The 19,346-nt window shown below is 28.0% G+C and overlaps 1 protein-coding gene across 1 annotated transcript in view; it reads right to left on the bottom strand.

Moving 5' to 3' along the window:
- LOC111034876 overlaps positions 1 to 18,131 on the bottom strand; it is a 68,555-nt gene extending 50,424 nt beyond the window's left edge. The window contains exon 1 of the mRNA XM_022316282.1: positions 17,648 to 18,131. The gene's annotated coding sequence lies outside the window, so the exon portion shown is untranslated. The remainder of the gene's footprint in view (positions 1 to 17,647) is intronic.
- Positions 18,132 to 19,346: the final 1,215 nt, after the last annotated feature.

The raw sequence follows: 19,346 nt of genomic DNA, 5'->3' as shown, positions 1-19,346 counted from the left end.
GCTTGTTTTGTTCTTAAAAAGACCTTCAAATGTGATTTATGACCGTTAAAAATCGGTTTATTTATAATTTATATCATAAATAATTTAATACCGGCTAAATTATTATTCCTATCGGCTTTATTCTAATAGATATTTAGATTTGCTTTTAATTAAATTTTATACAACTTTCATAAAAAATCAACATTTCAAATTATTAACAAATACATTATTTAATAAACTTATTTATTTTTGTAATACCTACTTTCTATGCTTAATTATTATACTAAAATACCTATTATAGGAATCTATATTATGAAATAAGAGTAGTTAATGTAATGATCATGGTCACAGTCGATTAAAAAAATAAAAATAGTGGGTACCGCCGTTTTAAAGTTGTAAACTTGTAAAGGATTAAAATATATTAAAATGTATTTGCTATTTTAATATTATACGACTTTTCTGATCACAGAATCACTTTGTATAAATCTAATCGATTTTATAGCACACCCATACGTAATATTATTATAATACATCGCTATCTTACATTAATTTAACTATTCATATTATAACATAAACATAATAATATACATATATACAATTAAGTTAACCCACTGGTTCAGCATTCTGTCTGTTGAAATGTCAAAAATCATTAATTCTGTGTAACTACAATATGATAATATATTATTAATTGTTGCAGGAAAACGCGTTCTAGCTATAGAAATACAAATTTTTGCTTCTGAACAATATTTTTTTGTACGTTTTATGTGATGTTCAAATTCAAAAATAATAAACCTCCGATACGACTGACCACCAGTGTTCCATTTTACCTACCTACTGTCACGAGAAAATTATGTGCATGGTTTGAAATCGAAATTTACCACGTGATCACGCTGTGAATTAAACATAGATAGGCAGTAGGCAGTAGAGCGTTCACATCATTGCAATTGTACATAGTAATAATAAAATGTATGTAAATATATATAGGTCTATATCCGCGTCTACATTATTATTAGTGGCTTAAACCTAGTGGTATATTATAATAATATAATGCGCAGTACTAGTACAATACACACGAAGAGCGTCCACGAGTGTTGGCAAAAAATACATTACTAATTGCCCTCGGACCTTTAGGGGGGCAGGAGAGTGGTAGAGGCGGCGGAATACAATGTAATAATATGTATGTACTTGATCCTATTGTGATCGTCATAAAAAGTTAGTATTATTTGATTTGATTTTTTTTTTATATAATTATAGTAATGGAAACGTCACCATACATATCATTACAACAGTGTTACATGTAGATAGTTTGGTGTATACGCATTTTAGTATTATTGTTTTCAGCTCATTCGCATTCTTGAATTCACGTATTAAAACATATAAGTACAATATGTTGTACCTATATACTTATACGCTTGAGGATTCTGCATATTATAATAAAGCCATCCGTGGTAGTGCCTTCGATGCATGCGTGTTACTGCAGTTTTATAATATAGGCTTTGACACACCGTAACTTAGCCCGTGGCACTTCGTTATCCCGAGCAAATTGCCGTGCAAATTTATAGCCTATATATACATTAATACATTATTATATGCGCAATATGGCATTATATACGACCGGACCAACCATTACTTATAGGTATATATATATACATAAATATAGGGTGATGTAAACACACTCGGGTATAGACATGGCGTGAGCATGTATATAATACATTATAATATGGTATAGTCCGTCAAGGTGTTAGCTATGAACTGAATACTATACGGTTGCAGCGCCGCAGCGGTTAGTTTGATAGACCGATAACATCTGCAGCTATTATATATGGTCTCAACGAGACTACAACAGTATACCTACATCTTTTCAATATATATACACGCTTATATAGTTATATTATATATTTATATATTACCTTTAGTTTCATTATAACTCATCAATATTATAGACAATAACACAAGTATATGCCCACAACATTCTATAATATTCTATAGTTATTGGTATATAAAGCTAAAAATCGATTGCTCTGTTTGATTTAATTGATAAAATGAAAACACAAATGACTAATTTACTATGAACATATTATATCATTTTAATGAGTATAATTTTTTATGGAAAAATACCAAATTTATTTTTTGCTGCTATCATGAAATACATTTGTAATTGAAAATGAAAGAACACAATTTTAAAATATTTCATCATTATGTATACAAGAGGACAAGCATCGTCTTATTGAATGTATATGCCAGTCTTAAGTACAAGTTACACAGGTACAATACATACCACAGGTATTTTATTGAACCAAGGAAATTGTACATACCCATATATCTATACTATTATAAACAATATAAGCATAGTCCGTTTTCAAGATAGTAACATTTTTGATTTTAAACTGAAAATTATATTAAAAAACTTGTAAATAACATACAAACATAAAATAATCCAGTATATAATTGAGTCACCTATAATCTATATGTTATTAAATAATTCATAATCGTCAACATAAATGCATGTTTGACTTATACTAAAAAAGTTGCGTGTCTGAAAATATATTGTCTATAGAATGTGTGCAAATAATAATTTGGGGTGAAACATTGAATTCGTGTGACTTTTTTAGCTTGCATAACGAGTAATGTTGTATTAAGAAAAAAAAAATAAGAAGAAACAATAATTTTATTCACATAGGAGGATGGTATCACGTGGGCTCACGTTGAATATGGCGGCTCTTTTATTATGTAGACGTGTACACGCGGTTGATACGCCTTTTTAAATTGCACAGGCCCAATACATACCGTTGATAATCGATTATGATGACGAATGTAAATAACGACTTAGTAATTGGCCGCCCACAGCAATGATTCCGAATATTATGAATGGCTATAATATAAACGCGATCATAAAATTTCGAATAAAATACCCTTTGTGTTTAAAATTTATTTCTGAAATTTTAAACCATAATTGAATTACTCACAACGCATGTATTATAACGTTTAAACCATAACAATAGTAATTTGTAACGAAACGTAGGTACATAATATAATGTGTTATGATATATTCCGTATGTAATAGTAGTACCCACATATAATGTTAAAAACTTAAAAATAAATTAGATTTAATTTTAAACTCTGCAAAACAAATAACAAGCGAACGTAAATATCGAATAATTTATAAATATAGGTACTAAATATGAAATATCCTATCGCAAATAGTACCTACCTATTATATTAAACTTAGGTATACGTACATAATTATATAGCATGCAATAAAATATATTTTATTTAAATTATGCAGTGGATGCTATTATCGTCTTTAAGTTGTATGCAAATAAATTTCGATATTATACTATGATGGTATCCAAATATCCAATAGTCACTATTCCATCATCCACTAGTTCTATCAAGCCATTCCAGTGTCATGGGTCATATACTAGAGTGGTATCTTAATTAAGTTTCAATTGAAAAGTATCATGTGGTACACAATTAGTAAATAATTTATTTTAGTATCTATATAATAACTAATGCGATACGTATATTACGTTTATCTGAAATTGTACACAACCTAGTAACAGTCAGGCTACTCATTTGAGTGTTGAATGTTTTGATATCTTTATAATATATATAGGTATGAGGTACTTGCCGGGTATTCCATTATGTAGTTGATAACTTAAAGTGATTGGAAGTCGTGTGGAGTGAGATCTACCTACGTATACATCGTCATTAATACTCGATACTCACAATAGGTGAGATCAAAATTTGATTACAGCTTACAAATGCAATTTCTGAACAACTACTTTTCAATAAACAATTAATGATAAGTTTTAAAACATAATATTATATTATTATGTGTCATCGATCCCTCATAACGCAATAATTCGCATATCACTAACTGTTGAAGAGACATTGGTATACTATACTATATAGGTAGGCACACATATTCGATAAATTAATAATCGGTAATCGCAAACAAATGAATGGTCCATACCATAGATAACTGCAGTAGATTAACTGAAACACCTAAAGACCCTGCAGCGGAACTCGCGAATGTCGCATTCGCACAGCCGAAGGACTGACGAGTGACGCACTGACGTCCATTCGAGATGATAATTCACGTCTACTGTAATAAATAATAATATACAGCTTGAATTTCGAAGTGCTAAAATTACACGTCGACATTGTGTCTTTCTGCCAGTACTGCGTTTGCACTTGGCACGATACGGTGAATTTTTGAGAAATTTTAACGTCAGCCACCTTATTATAAAATAAAATATGTATAAACATAATATTCAAACAAAATATTGAGTATGTATACAAATAACTATACATACGAATAAGTTAATTCTAATAATCATTTTTGTTACTCCCGCAGGCCGTAGTAATACACTAAATGCTACAAATGTACTTCAAGTGTTGTGCTTATTGAACACACATTGCACAGTTGATACCTATTATTACCTACGCCAAGGGGCAAGGGGTAATCTGCGCGTTAGGGGTGGTTACCACAGAGTTTTCGCAATCCAGACAAGCATAATATTAAAATATATACGGCCGATGGTATCTACGGTTAGCACAGGCACATAATTTCTTGTTTTCCATAAAAACCTCTAAACCGAGACACACGTGGTCGATTTTAAAAAAACCGGTTTCGATAAAATGATACGTATTTAAAACATTGAGTGGTAATAATATGGATACAGGCCTATAGGGATCAGACGGGTTGATGCGAGCTATGTGACTGTGACTACTGCCGGTGTCCGGACTACGAGTACACCCACCCACACATGTTATTTATTTATAAGAATATATTCTCATTGCCAGACAATATAATGTGCAATAAGTAATAACTATGCAAAACATAGTCATCGGTTTAATCATAATATTGTATTTATAAATTTATTTATGGGTATATTATGAGTATGTATTACAAAAATCGTAAAAATATTCAAAGACAACCACGAGAAAATCCTTGAGAAACTACACATTAATTGACAAGACAAAAATCTGTAGTTGGGACACAGAAACGTATTTTCACCTTTTCTGTGTTTTATGTGACTGTGTTCTATTATCTATGCAAAACATAATAATATAATGATATAGGTACAATTTTTGTGGATAACATCCTGATCTATTATGTCCATATTATACTTATATGACTATTCCATTAACCATTGTTCATTGTATATTTATCTAACCGAGTTTTAGTATTTTATCGCTTAGCCATTAAAATAAATAAAAAAAATGTAAATATATGAAACACTAATAGTTTTATGGGATGGCGTTTATTTCCTTCCTTTTAGACGTAGAATAGTATTGTATTAACAATTTGTTTGTCTATTTCTGTTGAGAAAAAAAATAGTGTCCGCCTCACACACGTATGTGATAAATAAAAAACAGGGGGGTAAAATAAAAATAAAATAAAACTCTAGTTCATTAATCGGCGGCCTGCATTAATCGGAACCTATAAAATCGGTCATAAACATTTCTCGAACGACCGTTTTCCACGTAATAAGCCCTTCTATTATTGTATAGACACCCATTAAACCGGACGTTATTAAACGCTTCTGACATTTAACGATTGTTTTAAATATACTTGGCATACACACAGGATAGTCCAAAAAGCATAAAGTTACCGGCCAAAATTTGGTCTTATATGATATGCGCAAACATGAACTTACTAATCAAATATGAGAAATATGAGTTATAGCGTCATTATACAAACTTTTTAATGTTTGTTTTTTATTATTACTCTTAAAATGTATGGAATTGTTATTTGTTAATGAATTATTATTACAATGATATTCTTCGGAAAGTTGCTCATGTTAAATAATAGAACGTCTTGATAATGGATGTAATTTATAAAAGGCATATAAATTACTATGATAATACGACAAATAACAATAATTTATTAATTAACGTTAGCAAAATATTAAAAAAATATGGTCAAAGTTTAAAATGTTATCAATATAATGAATAATTTATTCAAAATAGTTACGCTTATAATTATTATTAATATTTTATGTGCATATACATCGTAAGTATCTGTGAGTATTAAATTATTCGAATATTTCCGGTACGTCATTACCTGAAAATTAAAAAAAAAAGTATTCAGATTTTCCAAAAATGTTGAAATATACAGTTCCTTTCTTAGAAAACGTATTTCCTTAATATGTGGTTTCTAGTGTAAGTTTTCACGTAATTGTGTAAAGTTAAAGCAGAAAATAATAGAATCATCGAACCACATTTCCACGTGCTTCTGCTACCATGTACCTATATATATTCAGTAATAATATACCGTTTACATGGTTACATGTTCTGTTTTGTTTAACACATTTTTTTTCACGCATCTGTTGATCGTTTCACATGTACGGCGATAAATAAAATAAAAAGAAAACATCGGGACAAGCGCATAAAAACCCCTCTCGGCACCGGTTTTATTAATCGGCTCGTATCAATCGGAACGCATAAAATCGGCCATAAACATTTTCTTGGTAACTGTTTTCGTATATATGCAATATGCATATACACGTACAGTAGGTATAAAGTATAGTTTATACCATATAGTAACCCATCTGCAGTTGTTGCATAATATAACAGACATCCGTATTGAAGTATAATAACATAGCTAACTTGTTCCTATTATTTATTTTATAGTTTATACACATAATCACACATTCACACGATATCTAATATCGATCAGTTCTTACAACTATAGTCGATCTCTTAATCATCAAATTAGACAACCAAATAGAACTCAATAGTTGTTTTTTTTTATTTTCATGAGTTATTCAAGGATTGTTAAAAATCGGATGTCATCGACTATACCTGTAGGTTCACAATACATTTAATTTAATAATAGAACAATAGTAATTCTAAATTATTGACTATATTATCGAATGACGCATGTAGTAGGTACTCTTGTGTAATTTTAATTAAATGTAAAATAGTAATCGATTATTTATAATTGTATTTTATATATTGTGTAATATATACTTACATAGATGTTAAAAATATAAAATTGTCCAGTGTGGGAATTATAAACATAGGTACCTATAGGTAATTATAATTCACAGTAATTAATCTAGGGTAATGTGTGAATTACATAACACATATTTTTGAACGTCATTGGAATAATTGTATCATATTGTTCATATGTGGCAGAATTCATTCTTTATTCATATAAATATAAGAATAGAATATAGATATGTCCACGCAGAATATTAGACAAGTGAACAACTTATAGTATGAATTAAGTACACATCTATGTAGGTACTCTATATTATGTTGTTCATGAATAATCCATTTGAGAGTCAATAGAATGTTTACTAAAAATACCTGACAAAAATCGTCATTACTTTAATAATATATTTTAATAATCAAAGTTGTGATTATTGTACACCTCAGATAATCATCTATCATAGTACTTTAGCGGTCATACTATTTAACTATTATACCGGTGATTTCCAACCTGACCTGTAAATTACGTGGCAGCATGCCCTTCAATGGTTCATAGTACACATACGCTTCATAATTAATCCTAGAATTGTTAAAGTCTTACAAGTATAATATCAATGTTATTGTAGAAGGTTAAACCGAGAATCGAGATTCTAAACTCTATTAGAAACTATATAGGCATACGCCATCAACTAAATATTTAAAGTGGAGTAAATCCACTAGATAAAGTCATTGAAGAACATTTGGACAAACTAAGGGATAATCCAAATAATATTCGAGACGAAATTACCAAAGAGTTTAGATCTTCTCGGAATCGTCAATTGAATTAATTTCCAGAAATAATTTAATATTAACTTTACAAATTAGCGGATGACTGTGACGAATTACTTTTTTGATACTATTAACTAACAGGGTAAAGAGAATAGGAGACGGTGACCTTGGGGTATACCAGACGGAATGTCTACAACTTCAGATTTAAAGCCAAGCACTCTGACGAATTGTTTCTTTTTTGTGAGATAAGAGTAGATAATAATTAAGTAAGTAGAGGATCACCAAAGTCAGACTAACGAAGGATCTTTATTAAAACGTCATGACTAACACGAACAAAGGTTTTTATAAGATCGGTATAAATTACGTAATGTAATTTATTATAACAATTTATATAATTATTATAATAATAATGTAAAAAAAATTATGATGAAGATTGGTGTCTATACTATAAATAGGTAAGTACTTAGATATTTAGATAAGCGTCTACTTATTATTATTTAAACAGAACACAGAATATTATATTAGACAAATCATTTTAATCTGTATTTACTTTTGTATAAGAAGATATATATTTAATACAATATGTTCTAAGTAGAAAATTTACTACTTTTAAAAACAATATAGTAAAAGTTGGAATGTATAGGTAGGTATAAAATATTATTTTAATAATGTTATATTGTATACAATGCCAATAATATTCAACAAAATGCATTTTTCAGTTTGCATTCGTGTAAAAGTTTATCTATAATAATGTTTCACTTTATATAGTTTATAACTAAATTTAAAACATAATAACTCTAATAATAAGTAGTTTACCTTACAATGTTGATAACTTTTCTTTATAAACAACCCAAATTTTACTACCTTCAAAACCATTAGAATTCCTAAATAATTTTAGAAGTTACTTCTATTTTTCGTTTTTTTTTTTTAATGTAGGTACCTACTTATTAGAAATCACCAAATTTTTGATAAAAAAATAACATAATTTAATCTTCTTTTACTAGAATTTTTGTTTTATGGATACATTCGTTATCCTTATCATATAGTCACATTTTATTTAACGTCTAATAATAATTTAATATGAACAGCTCAAGACTCGTAAAAGTTCTAATACATGGCCTAATGCCAAATTTCACGGCTCATTAACAATAAGTTATTTTACTTTTTTTACGGGTTTGTTTGGGTTCAATTTTACAATTATTTTATCGTATCAAAATTATATTAATTCACATAAAAACAATATGCAAATGTTGTTTACGGATTCTGAGGACGGAAACAATTGGCCTTTTTCTTATTACCCACACCCTCTCTAATAATCGTCTCCGTCACTTCTGTATAATTCGCGATCCCTCAAACTTAAAAATCAAATGAAACCAAACATAAAAAGGAATTTTTAAATACCCCCTACATTGGATATTGAAATAGAAACAAAGTAGGACTTTGGTACATATACGCAACTTCGAATTTCGGTTGTACCTATATACGTACATTAACGTACAATAAAAAATACTAATTAATTAGGTATAATTTTGATAGGTATTAAATAATTTTTAATATCAAACTTGTTTCATTTTTTGATTGGTGAATGATAACTTAAACTTACTAATGTTTGATTATTTTTTACTCGACATTTTTTTTAAGTCCAAAGAGCTAAAATAAAAAACCTATAAACATCACCTGCCATCACTCAAAACGTTACTTCTCAGTGCTCCTGTTTTTTTTCTAAAGGGAAATTACTATTTTTAGTTTTTTCAGTAAGAGTCTAAATAGTCTGAATGTGTATATTATGAATAATTTGTTTTTATGAATTTTTTTAAAATATCAAATATTTCACATTTTTTCTAGTTAATTGAAAAAATGATTCATAGGTTTATTCATTATACATTCGAGTATAATATCAGAAATCTGAAATATATTATTTATTTAGTTATAGGATTTAAATGATACATAATAATATATGATATATAAAATACAAACAATATTATTAATATACAATTAAATTACCAATAATTTCCAAATTATTATTAACTAAAAATGAAGGATTTACCAACAATTTAAAAATAAATTATAATAAGAAAACTGAAGTTACTTATTATGTAAGCTTTATATATTTTATATAGTTTTACCCTTCATAACATTTATGCTGTTTTTAACACTCAAGAAAAAATCCTAATTAATAATTATATGTAAGAATTTAAAATTATCTACTTAATATCATGTTGGTATTTATGCTGCTGTTGGTGGCCTTTATTTGCATTAAAGTATACCCCAAGACCTGCATTTTTTGTTGCAGATAAAATGTTGAATGCAAGTAAATATTAATAGACAGATTTTATCAATATGAGATGATTTGTTTACAATGGACATCAAGCAAGTAAAAACCAAATTAGTGAAAGGACGCTACAAAGAAAAAACCATACCATTGCATACAAATTCTAGTGCTAATAATTATGACAGATGGCTTAAAAATAATAAACTATCAAACAATTTTAAAACTGTTACCAAATTATTTAAAAATGGATGGTACATGATTATGAAGATTAAATTTGAGATAGATATCGAGGTAATCATTTATATCATCATCGTCATCACTAAACATTTTGCTTATTTTGTTGATTAATACATTTTTTTGGATACAGTTATATTTTATGATTATTACTCAATTTTATCAATTATGGAATATTAATTCACAAGACATTAAATAACAAATAACAAGTAATGTTTAAAAATATATTATAAAATTATAATATTATGTTATACTATTTCATACATGTTGATATCACAATATTTAGAAAATATTTATAAGCAACAGATTAATCTTGAACATTTAATAAAAATACAAAAGTCATTGAGTATTGAAAACCTGACACCACATGTTGCCATAGTACATCGTATAAAATGTGCACGTATCTATATATTATATTATATGCCAGCAATCTAACAATATTGTGCACAGGGTAGGTACGTTCAGGAGCATGTTGTATACATCTGGTCACTATTTAAGTACGTTCCACCACAGGGATGAAAAATATAAAATAAGAAGGGGATAAAAGAAAGAATACTGTAATATTCTCAAGTAACAATGTGACAGGGGTTTTAAGAAGTGGTTGTATGTGTTTATTATGAATACGTTCTTTTAAACATTATTGTTATTATTATATATTTTTATGTTTTGAACAATTGGAACACCGAAAAGGCGACCATACAGATTTTATTGTTATAGACTCCATAGTTAGGGGTGTACGAAAATTATTCAAAACTCGGTATTGTAAACTAGTGAACTAGTGCAATTTTATTATACCATTAAGTCATTAATTTTATTGATATACCACAGTTAATCTGTATAGGTAATACTATAACTTATATGATGAGCAATGACTGTCCCATACGTATTTAATTATTATTATACGTTATTTTAATACACTAACGAAAAGCTATGAAAAACCCCAATTTTAATTTGTCTAAACATATTCTAATAAGTAATTAAATAAGAGTCTAAAAGTTAAGTTATTCACATTTTGTTTCATTTAAATTAATAGTCGTATCAATGTCATACTCAGGGTTGAAATTAGTATATTCGTAATAAAACTAATGATTTTATATTATCAAACATATTTAAAAATATTTTTGTAACAATATTTGTAATATGCCATGTTGCTTCTTATTATTCTAGCAGTACTCATAATATAAATGGAAACCAATAACAACCATTTAAATAAATATAAAAATATTCGACTTTAGTGAGCCAAAACTAAATTGTAAGCAACCAAGGGTTGAAAAAATAAGGTATAAACACCCATTGAGTCTCAACTTCTCAAGACTTATTGAAAACAGTCTAGTATAGTTTTCAAGTCCATAATTTACAGAATAAAGAAACATTTTTTTAATGTATATACTATAGATTACTAATGTAAGATGTATGATCATATTATTATATACTCTTAAGTGTATATTATTATTTATTACCATGTAACGTGAGTAGGTACCTATTTTAAAACCCAGGAAAATCCAAACCATCAGAAAATTCAGAAAATATTTCAAGTAATTATTTCTTAAAATAAAATGTATTATACTATGTACCTACCTAAAGTGCAATAAATATCCCAGTTTGGTGTGAAATCACTTAAATCACTATTTACATATTTTAAAGAAAATCAGTTTTTTATATGTTATATATGTACTGAGGTTTTAAAAAATCGGATAATGTCTCGAAACTGGGGGTTAATAGTTAATAAGCCATGACTCATTATCATATTTAATTACAACATTATGTTTCCTCATATGCAGCTTGATTAACAAGTCAAACATATTGTAATGCAGGAATCGGCACTTGTTTAAGAAGGCGGTCGGGTGGTCTATTATTATTATTAATTTTTCCTCCCAAAAAAAAAAAAATGAATTGAAAACGTACACCTATATAATAATATAACGTTTATGTATATACACACATATATAGTTCCATTATAATGACGATTGTCCGGGTCTTTTATAGTCCAATATACGCACGCATACTATTACAAAGGACAATAATATAATGAATAAGTCTCATACATATCATTTACAAAACACAACATCCTTCGAACAATAATGATAATATTAAACAGAAAAAAAACACAGTTTTTCCATAGAAGACGGAACGGAAACGTATACACATGTTAATGTATATTTATATAATGTCAAAACACTTCAATTATCGTTTATGCGTTGGCCGCGGGGGAGGAGGGCGGCCGTATACGTTATTTAAATTGACAGTCTACTTAATTCTAAGTGGTCAATTGTAAGAGACAAGGTTGATAATTTATTGTGTATTTCTGTGACGATTCTAATTTCAGAGGTGGGTTTATTTAAATACAAATAATATTCTTGCAGTTACGCACGATATTGTTGGAAAATTAAATGTAGGTACCCATGTAGTCTAATATTTGGAGCGTAATAAACTGCCAGAGGTCACAAGTCTAAAATCTTATCAATTTTGAAAGCAGAACAAAAATTTGTATAAACTTAATTTAGTTTCATCTAGGTTATATTATTATACAACTGATTTTAATTTTATTGTGAACATGCCAAGAGTAAATTTAAATTGTTAAATTTTTTTAAAACAATTAGCATTTATTTATTATGTTTATTTATTTATTATATAATAATTTACTAACATAAAGTTTAATGTAAACTATAAAGACTTTTAATAGTTGATCTATTTCAAAATATTGTATTAATAATTAATAAATGATTATGTTTAATAACTAACATATAACTTTACAGTCTTTTGAACATAATAATGAACATAATATCTTATATAGGTATTATTTCTAGGTTTTAAATACTATAAGTTCCGTCATCAAATGATCGTATTGAATGACCATAACTTATAATACTTCATTCGTAGGTGAGTCGTACGTAGGTCGTAAGTACATATTATTATGTATACCCCTAAATACTTTATTCATATGAATATTATGTTACCTAGTACTTATAAAGTAACAATTCAATTGTAAATTATACAATTTTATAACATGTAAGTCCTCAAAAATAAAAATAACTCTTTCATTGTTATCGTGGCGTCTTAATTTTACTAGGTAGGTAACTATGTATAATATATTATATATATATTTTTTTTTATTATGACTTATGATTTAGTTTTTTGTCCTTGAGAAAAAAACTACCCTTGTAAAAATATCTGATCGGTCCCTTTGAACACCGATGATGGCTGCGGCGGCTGAATTCTATATAACCCTAACTAAATAAATGTTTGTATTGTACCGAAAGGATTTATCCCAGAAATATGTTCGACCCTATACACATCAATTTCTTTAACATAATGTAAGTCTATATCGGTAAGGACCAAGGACACTTTTTAGCGTCAAGCATTGTACTGAAATTCTCCAGTCAAAATGTCAACACATATAAACACGTTTAATACCATAAATATGATAGTATCTGTAATCTGTATCTAAATACAGACATTTCAAATTCAAACTTATGAAACTAAGACAACTTATTTTGATGTAATATGTAGATATAACACTTAGTATACCTACCTGAGTATATAATACTCGAAAAAGTATTCATCTTCCCATTTAAGTTTATTTATTTTGTTTCTGTGGCTTATGATTTGGTTATAAGAACATTTAATACTATATATAATATCATAATATTATCTGTTTTTCTAATAATTATTATGAATTTGTGTCATAACATGTATATTATTATTATTATTATTATTATTATTATTATTATTATTATTATTATTATTAATGTCTTAATTAATGTATTATTTTCTCATAGATACCAATTTTTTTTAAATAGAAGTAAAACTTTAACAATGTTCAATAATTTTTAACACATTTTTAAAAACGTAATTTATTTAGTCACGTAGTGCTAATATTATTCTTTGTATTTTAAAATAAGTAACTAAAATATTTAAAAACGTTAAACTATATATATATTTAAATGATGCATGATGTGTAAATGTCTATTAAATATTAGGTTGTCACTTGTTTTACATTCAAATTGCTTTTCAAATATTTTGTTTTATGCCATATGAAAAATGCAGGTTGTTAACAGGTAATTTATTATTTATAATTATAGAATTAGAACATATTTTGCATCATAAATAAAGATATCAATCGACTTCATTGAACTTTTAAGTTACGTAATAATTGATTAATAATTATTTAATGGGTTTTTAATTATAATTTACACAATGATTTTAAATAATACCTAAAACTAAAACCAAATAATTATTTTAATTAATGGTGATAATTGTTTTAAATGCCTATTAGCTTATGTTATGTCTATTTACTGAATTTATTAAACTACATACAATAATATAATTGACTGTAAAATTATAAAAATCAGTTTATAGATACCTGTAGGTAATATTAGAGAATAATAATTATAATCTAGGCTCTCAAAGTAAATATCATAGAATTATATACAATGATTTATGTTGGAGTTAAAATAATTGTTACTTGTTAGCGCTAGTTATAACTAGCAAAAATGATAACTGTTAAACTGTGCTATTGTTTTAATAATTTTACATGGAAAAAAGTTTTTTACATTCTTTATAGATACCTACAAATTATAATTTGACGATTTAGTGATTTGAAAATATTGCCTATGCATTTATCAATATTCAATTATATTTTGGATAAAATACACCAACTACCTGGACTATCGTAATACATTAATATGACACTTTGAGTAGGTACCTATATTATAATGATATAGGTATCTAATATTACCTATTCTAAGTGAGGTATGTTATTAAATCTGTGATAGTTGTTAAATTTTGTTTTGAGTTTTTATATTTATTTCATTTTAATGCACAGGATATGTATACATTTTTTTAAAGGTATGGAGACCAAGATTTACTTAGGCGTTACTTGTTATATGTCTAAATGAGTTATTACGATATCCAAATTATTTTTTGCGACTATAATAATTATTGTACAAACTATAGCTACCTATGTCGTTAAATCTACATTACTATAGTTGCTAAGTGACAAATCACAAGGTCATATCATTATGTATTAAACTAGTTTAATTATTTGTTTACAACAAAATTAGTTCGAAGTTAAATAACAAAATTAATTTAATATCGATGATATATAATATGCTACTGTATAGTTTTATTCATCATTGTTGTGAGTAGCGTTGCTTAAGATAATAAATGGTCAGGTAAATAGTAGATAATTGGAATAATAATAAATACCAAGCCATATTATAATATTAATTTATATTACATTTTCTTTAGATAGGCTAAATGTGACAATAAACGTATTAAGATAGTTATGCAAAAGTTGGATAGTTATTGGTAGCCTTAAACAATGGGAAATTATGTTACGTAAATCGTGTAAAACATCAATTAATAATTAATGTGACAAGTTAATACATAAACTAATTTTCATAAAGATTTGGGGATTTTCAATGTGTAAAAAAACGGATGCGACCAAATTGAGAAATTGGTTTACTTGTATGGAATTAGTTTTGTTGGTATAATATTAGTAATCGTAATATTTTATTTTCATATTACCCATGTATCCAGAATATTATTTGTCTAAGTACAAATATCATCACCTATGGCAGAACGTTCATGACAATGTATATTAATAATAAAATAAAACAATTATACACTATTTCACATCACTATTTGAATTTTAAGTTAACATATAAAATATAAATAATTTAGTAAATGGATTAAAGACTAAATAAAACCCATTGATATAATATATGTTTTATCTTATTAAACTCAGTCTTATTATGCACATAAGGATCATGACGTTGGTAGTAAGTATCTAAATAAATATTAAAATATAATATATAAGATTAAGTTATAACTTCAATTTACACAGTTTAGAAAACATACCTATATTATCGAAAACCGTTTAAATATGTTGAACTTAAATTATAGTCTACAGGTATAATAAAAACTTGTTCTGAACTGTATATTGACATTTTGAACAAAAGGTTATCTATACAGTATACATCTATATGTACCTAATTTAATTTATAGTGATATTATTTATGTTAATCATTCGTATGGTAAAAGTGAGCATTGTTTTTTGTATTTATTTGTTAGCAACTGAAATAGTAGGTACACTGTTGTAGTATATTATGTATAGTACCTATACTTTATTATTGTTAGACTTTATTATGACGAACTATATATTATAGTAGTATTTGTTGTATTAAGTATATAACACACATTTATATACATCATACATAGTTTACCTACCTACTACAAGGATTTAATAATGCAACAATAAAACTACGTGTGTACGTACACTTAAAAATGTCAAGATCTCTCGATACACACCCGTATGATACGAACACGTATAACATATATGTGTATACTTATACAACCCTTTATTAACCTAAGAATTAATATTTTATAACATTTGAGGACTGTCGGCCCGGAGAAAGGAGAATACATAGTTTTTAAAACGTTTTGTGCAGGTATATGCTGTTGGTAGTAGATCCACCTACTACGTATACTTACCTACAGAAAACCTCTACCTATACCTATCTGTAAACGTAGTATTATATACATTGTGAATGGTAATACCTAAGCTCTTAAAAATAACAAAATAGAATATTTGTAGAATTGGTACCTACAATCATTTATAGACGCATTTAAAGTATTATATTAAAATAATAGTGTCTAATTTATCCAATTTTATAATCTAGTCACCTACCTAGGTACTTACTTCAAATTTTCACCTATTAATATAAACCTTAAATTAGAAACTGATATCTAATGTTATAGAGTGTTTACCTATACCAAAGATAGATTACAATTTAATACATTGTTCACATAAACTTCAAGATTCAATAATCATGATTATGTATGTACAGGGAGGTATTAGAGTATTACTGAGCTATTGCCTAGTACTTATGTAGATTCTATATTTTATAAAATTTTTTTCGGCAATACAATTTCTACAATAATTAGGTATTGACTGTTAGGTATATCAATATAGGTACATTTACTATTTATATTCATTAAACCATGTAGGTACTTAACTATACTAGTCTACTTGTAAACTGTGTTGTAATAATTTAGTTTACATATATTTATTATTAACGAGTATTGATTATGTATGTTAATATTATCTATAACAGGCAATAGTTAAGTAGAAGGGAAACACGGGGCTCATATTTTTCAAAATTTATTTCAGTAGATAGCGCCCTCTAGGACACCAAGAAACCAGACTCGTGTGACTGCAAAAAAATTATTGCACAAATTCAAATTTCAAAATAATAATACCTACCTACTTCATAAGCATAAATAATAAATGTACCTATATAATAAAGTAATCATATTGGTCTACAACGTATTGCACGATAACTCCTTTACACCTATCTGACAGAGGTATATATAAAAAAATCAACTTCATGCGTATGTATCATGTTGGTAGTCGATAGGTTATAGTCTATAGATAAATAAGCTTACCAAGTCGTGCGCAGCCGTTTCGCCAGTGGCTACACGAACCGGATTCTGCTTGATGCGGCCAATTTTGAACGAATAATGTCGAACCTTGTCCGGTAAAAGGCGGGAAAACTCGGGTTAAAGCAAAGTAGGTAAAACCAAAAAGCACTCACTAATTAGTAAAATGTCTTCACGAAATTTCGTCGTAAAGAATATTGGCGATTATGGAACGTCACACGTATACTATAGGCGTATAATATAATATTTAACTCCAAGTATTATTATCGTAATTACACAGAAGAAAAAGTATTACTTTTTTTCCCCAGAAACTGTTACAAAAACATGATACAGTGTCTTTCGTGTTACCTATATATTAATACAGGGAGATAATATACAAAATTATATCAGATATTAATTAATGAGAACGCACACGATAAACGGTTTCGGAGAGCAGACACGGTGTACACCGGTTACGGAACGCGGCGATGCGTCTGTGCACTGTTGCGACTGTTGCGAGCGTATTGCGACCGGCTGACTCGACAGCATCGGCAGCGGCGGCGAAAGGGGGCCAAACCCGACGGTGGCCAATGGCGTGGACACCGGTGCTACGACCACGCCTCCCCCCTCACCGTCAAACACATAACGATATTATGTGAATTCGGGACGCGGTAGTTGTGTATTATATTATCCCTACGTCCAAGTATTTGCCATGTTATACACAATGCACCTAAACATATTACATATTGTACCTATAATGTTATGTGTATGACCAGCTGTGGTACTAAACTGGTACTACTTGGTTTTGGGTTTTTCTTATTTTTATAATGTGTTATTGACAAGATATCATCTAACTCATTGATTACATTTTAAATATTTTTTATCAGTTACACAGTTGATAATGCATAATTTTATTATTCACAAATTGCTTACAACTTGGTTTTGGTATAGGTATAGCCATTAGCCGTAGGTACTATATACAGTGCGTATACAATAATGCACGAGTTCTACGCCTCTATACATATATTGGCAATTATAATAAGTATACAATAATAGGTACCTATACCTGTATTATTTTGTTACAGGAAAGCATAAAATATAAAACAGGGAAACTCTGCTGATGGTATATGTTTTGATGAGTAATTAGGTAACTTCATCAATATGAGTATACTCATACCTATATAGGGCAATAGATCACAATGATCACAATGATCACAATGAAGTGTGTTATACTTACGACTTACCTACCTCCATTTAATGGAAGTGTTTAATTTGAATTTAATGATAATAAACCATTGGATATTTAAATGAAGAACGATTCAGAGCTGATATATTAAGTCTAGCCTCGTCTACTTCTAAGGATATTTTAAAAATATTAAGTTTGTATGTTTTTATGTGCTTACTATGTATTGGAAATCAATTTTTATTTATTTATTTTTTCTACACAAGTATATTACGGTAGGTAGGCTGAAATGTTTCATATTGTATAACAATTTTTGAATAAAATGTATTATTAAATATTTTTTTTACCCTCGGCAACATCGACCATTATTGGTTGTGTAGAGGTCACAGTTGATGAACAGTTGGAACGCGTGTTTTTATATGGGCAAGGATTCTTCGCGAAAAACCCGGATGGTCACCCATCCAGGAGACTGTGACGCCGGACGATGATTGACCGCATTAGAGATTGCCGGTCAACCACTAGGCCTCACATTATTAATTTTAT

This window comes from Myzus persicae, unplaced genomic scaffold, assembly GCF_001856785.1.
Source record: "Myzus persicae strain clone G006 unplaced genomic scaffold, MPER_G0061.0, whole genome shotgun sequence".
Taxonomy (NCBI): Eukaryota; Metazoa; Arthropoda; class Insecta; order Hemiptera; family Aphididae; genus Myzus; species Myzus persicae.
The sequence above is the reverse complement of the archived record's forward strand: the minus strand, read 5'-3'. Positions and strand labels throughout refer to the sequence as shown.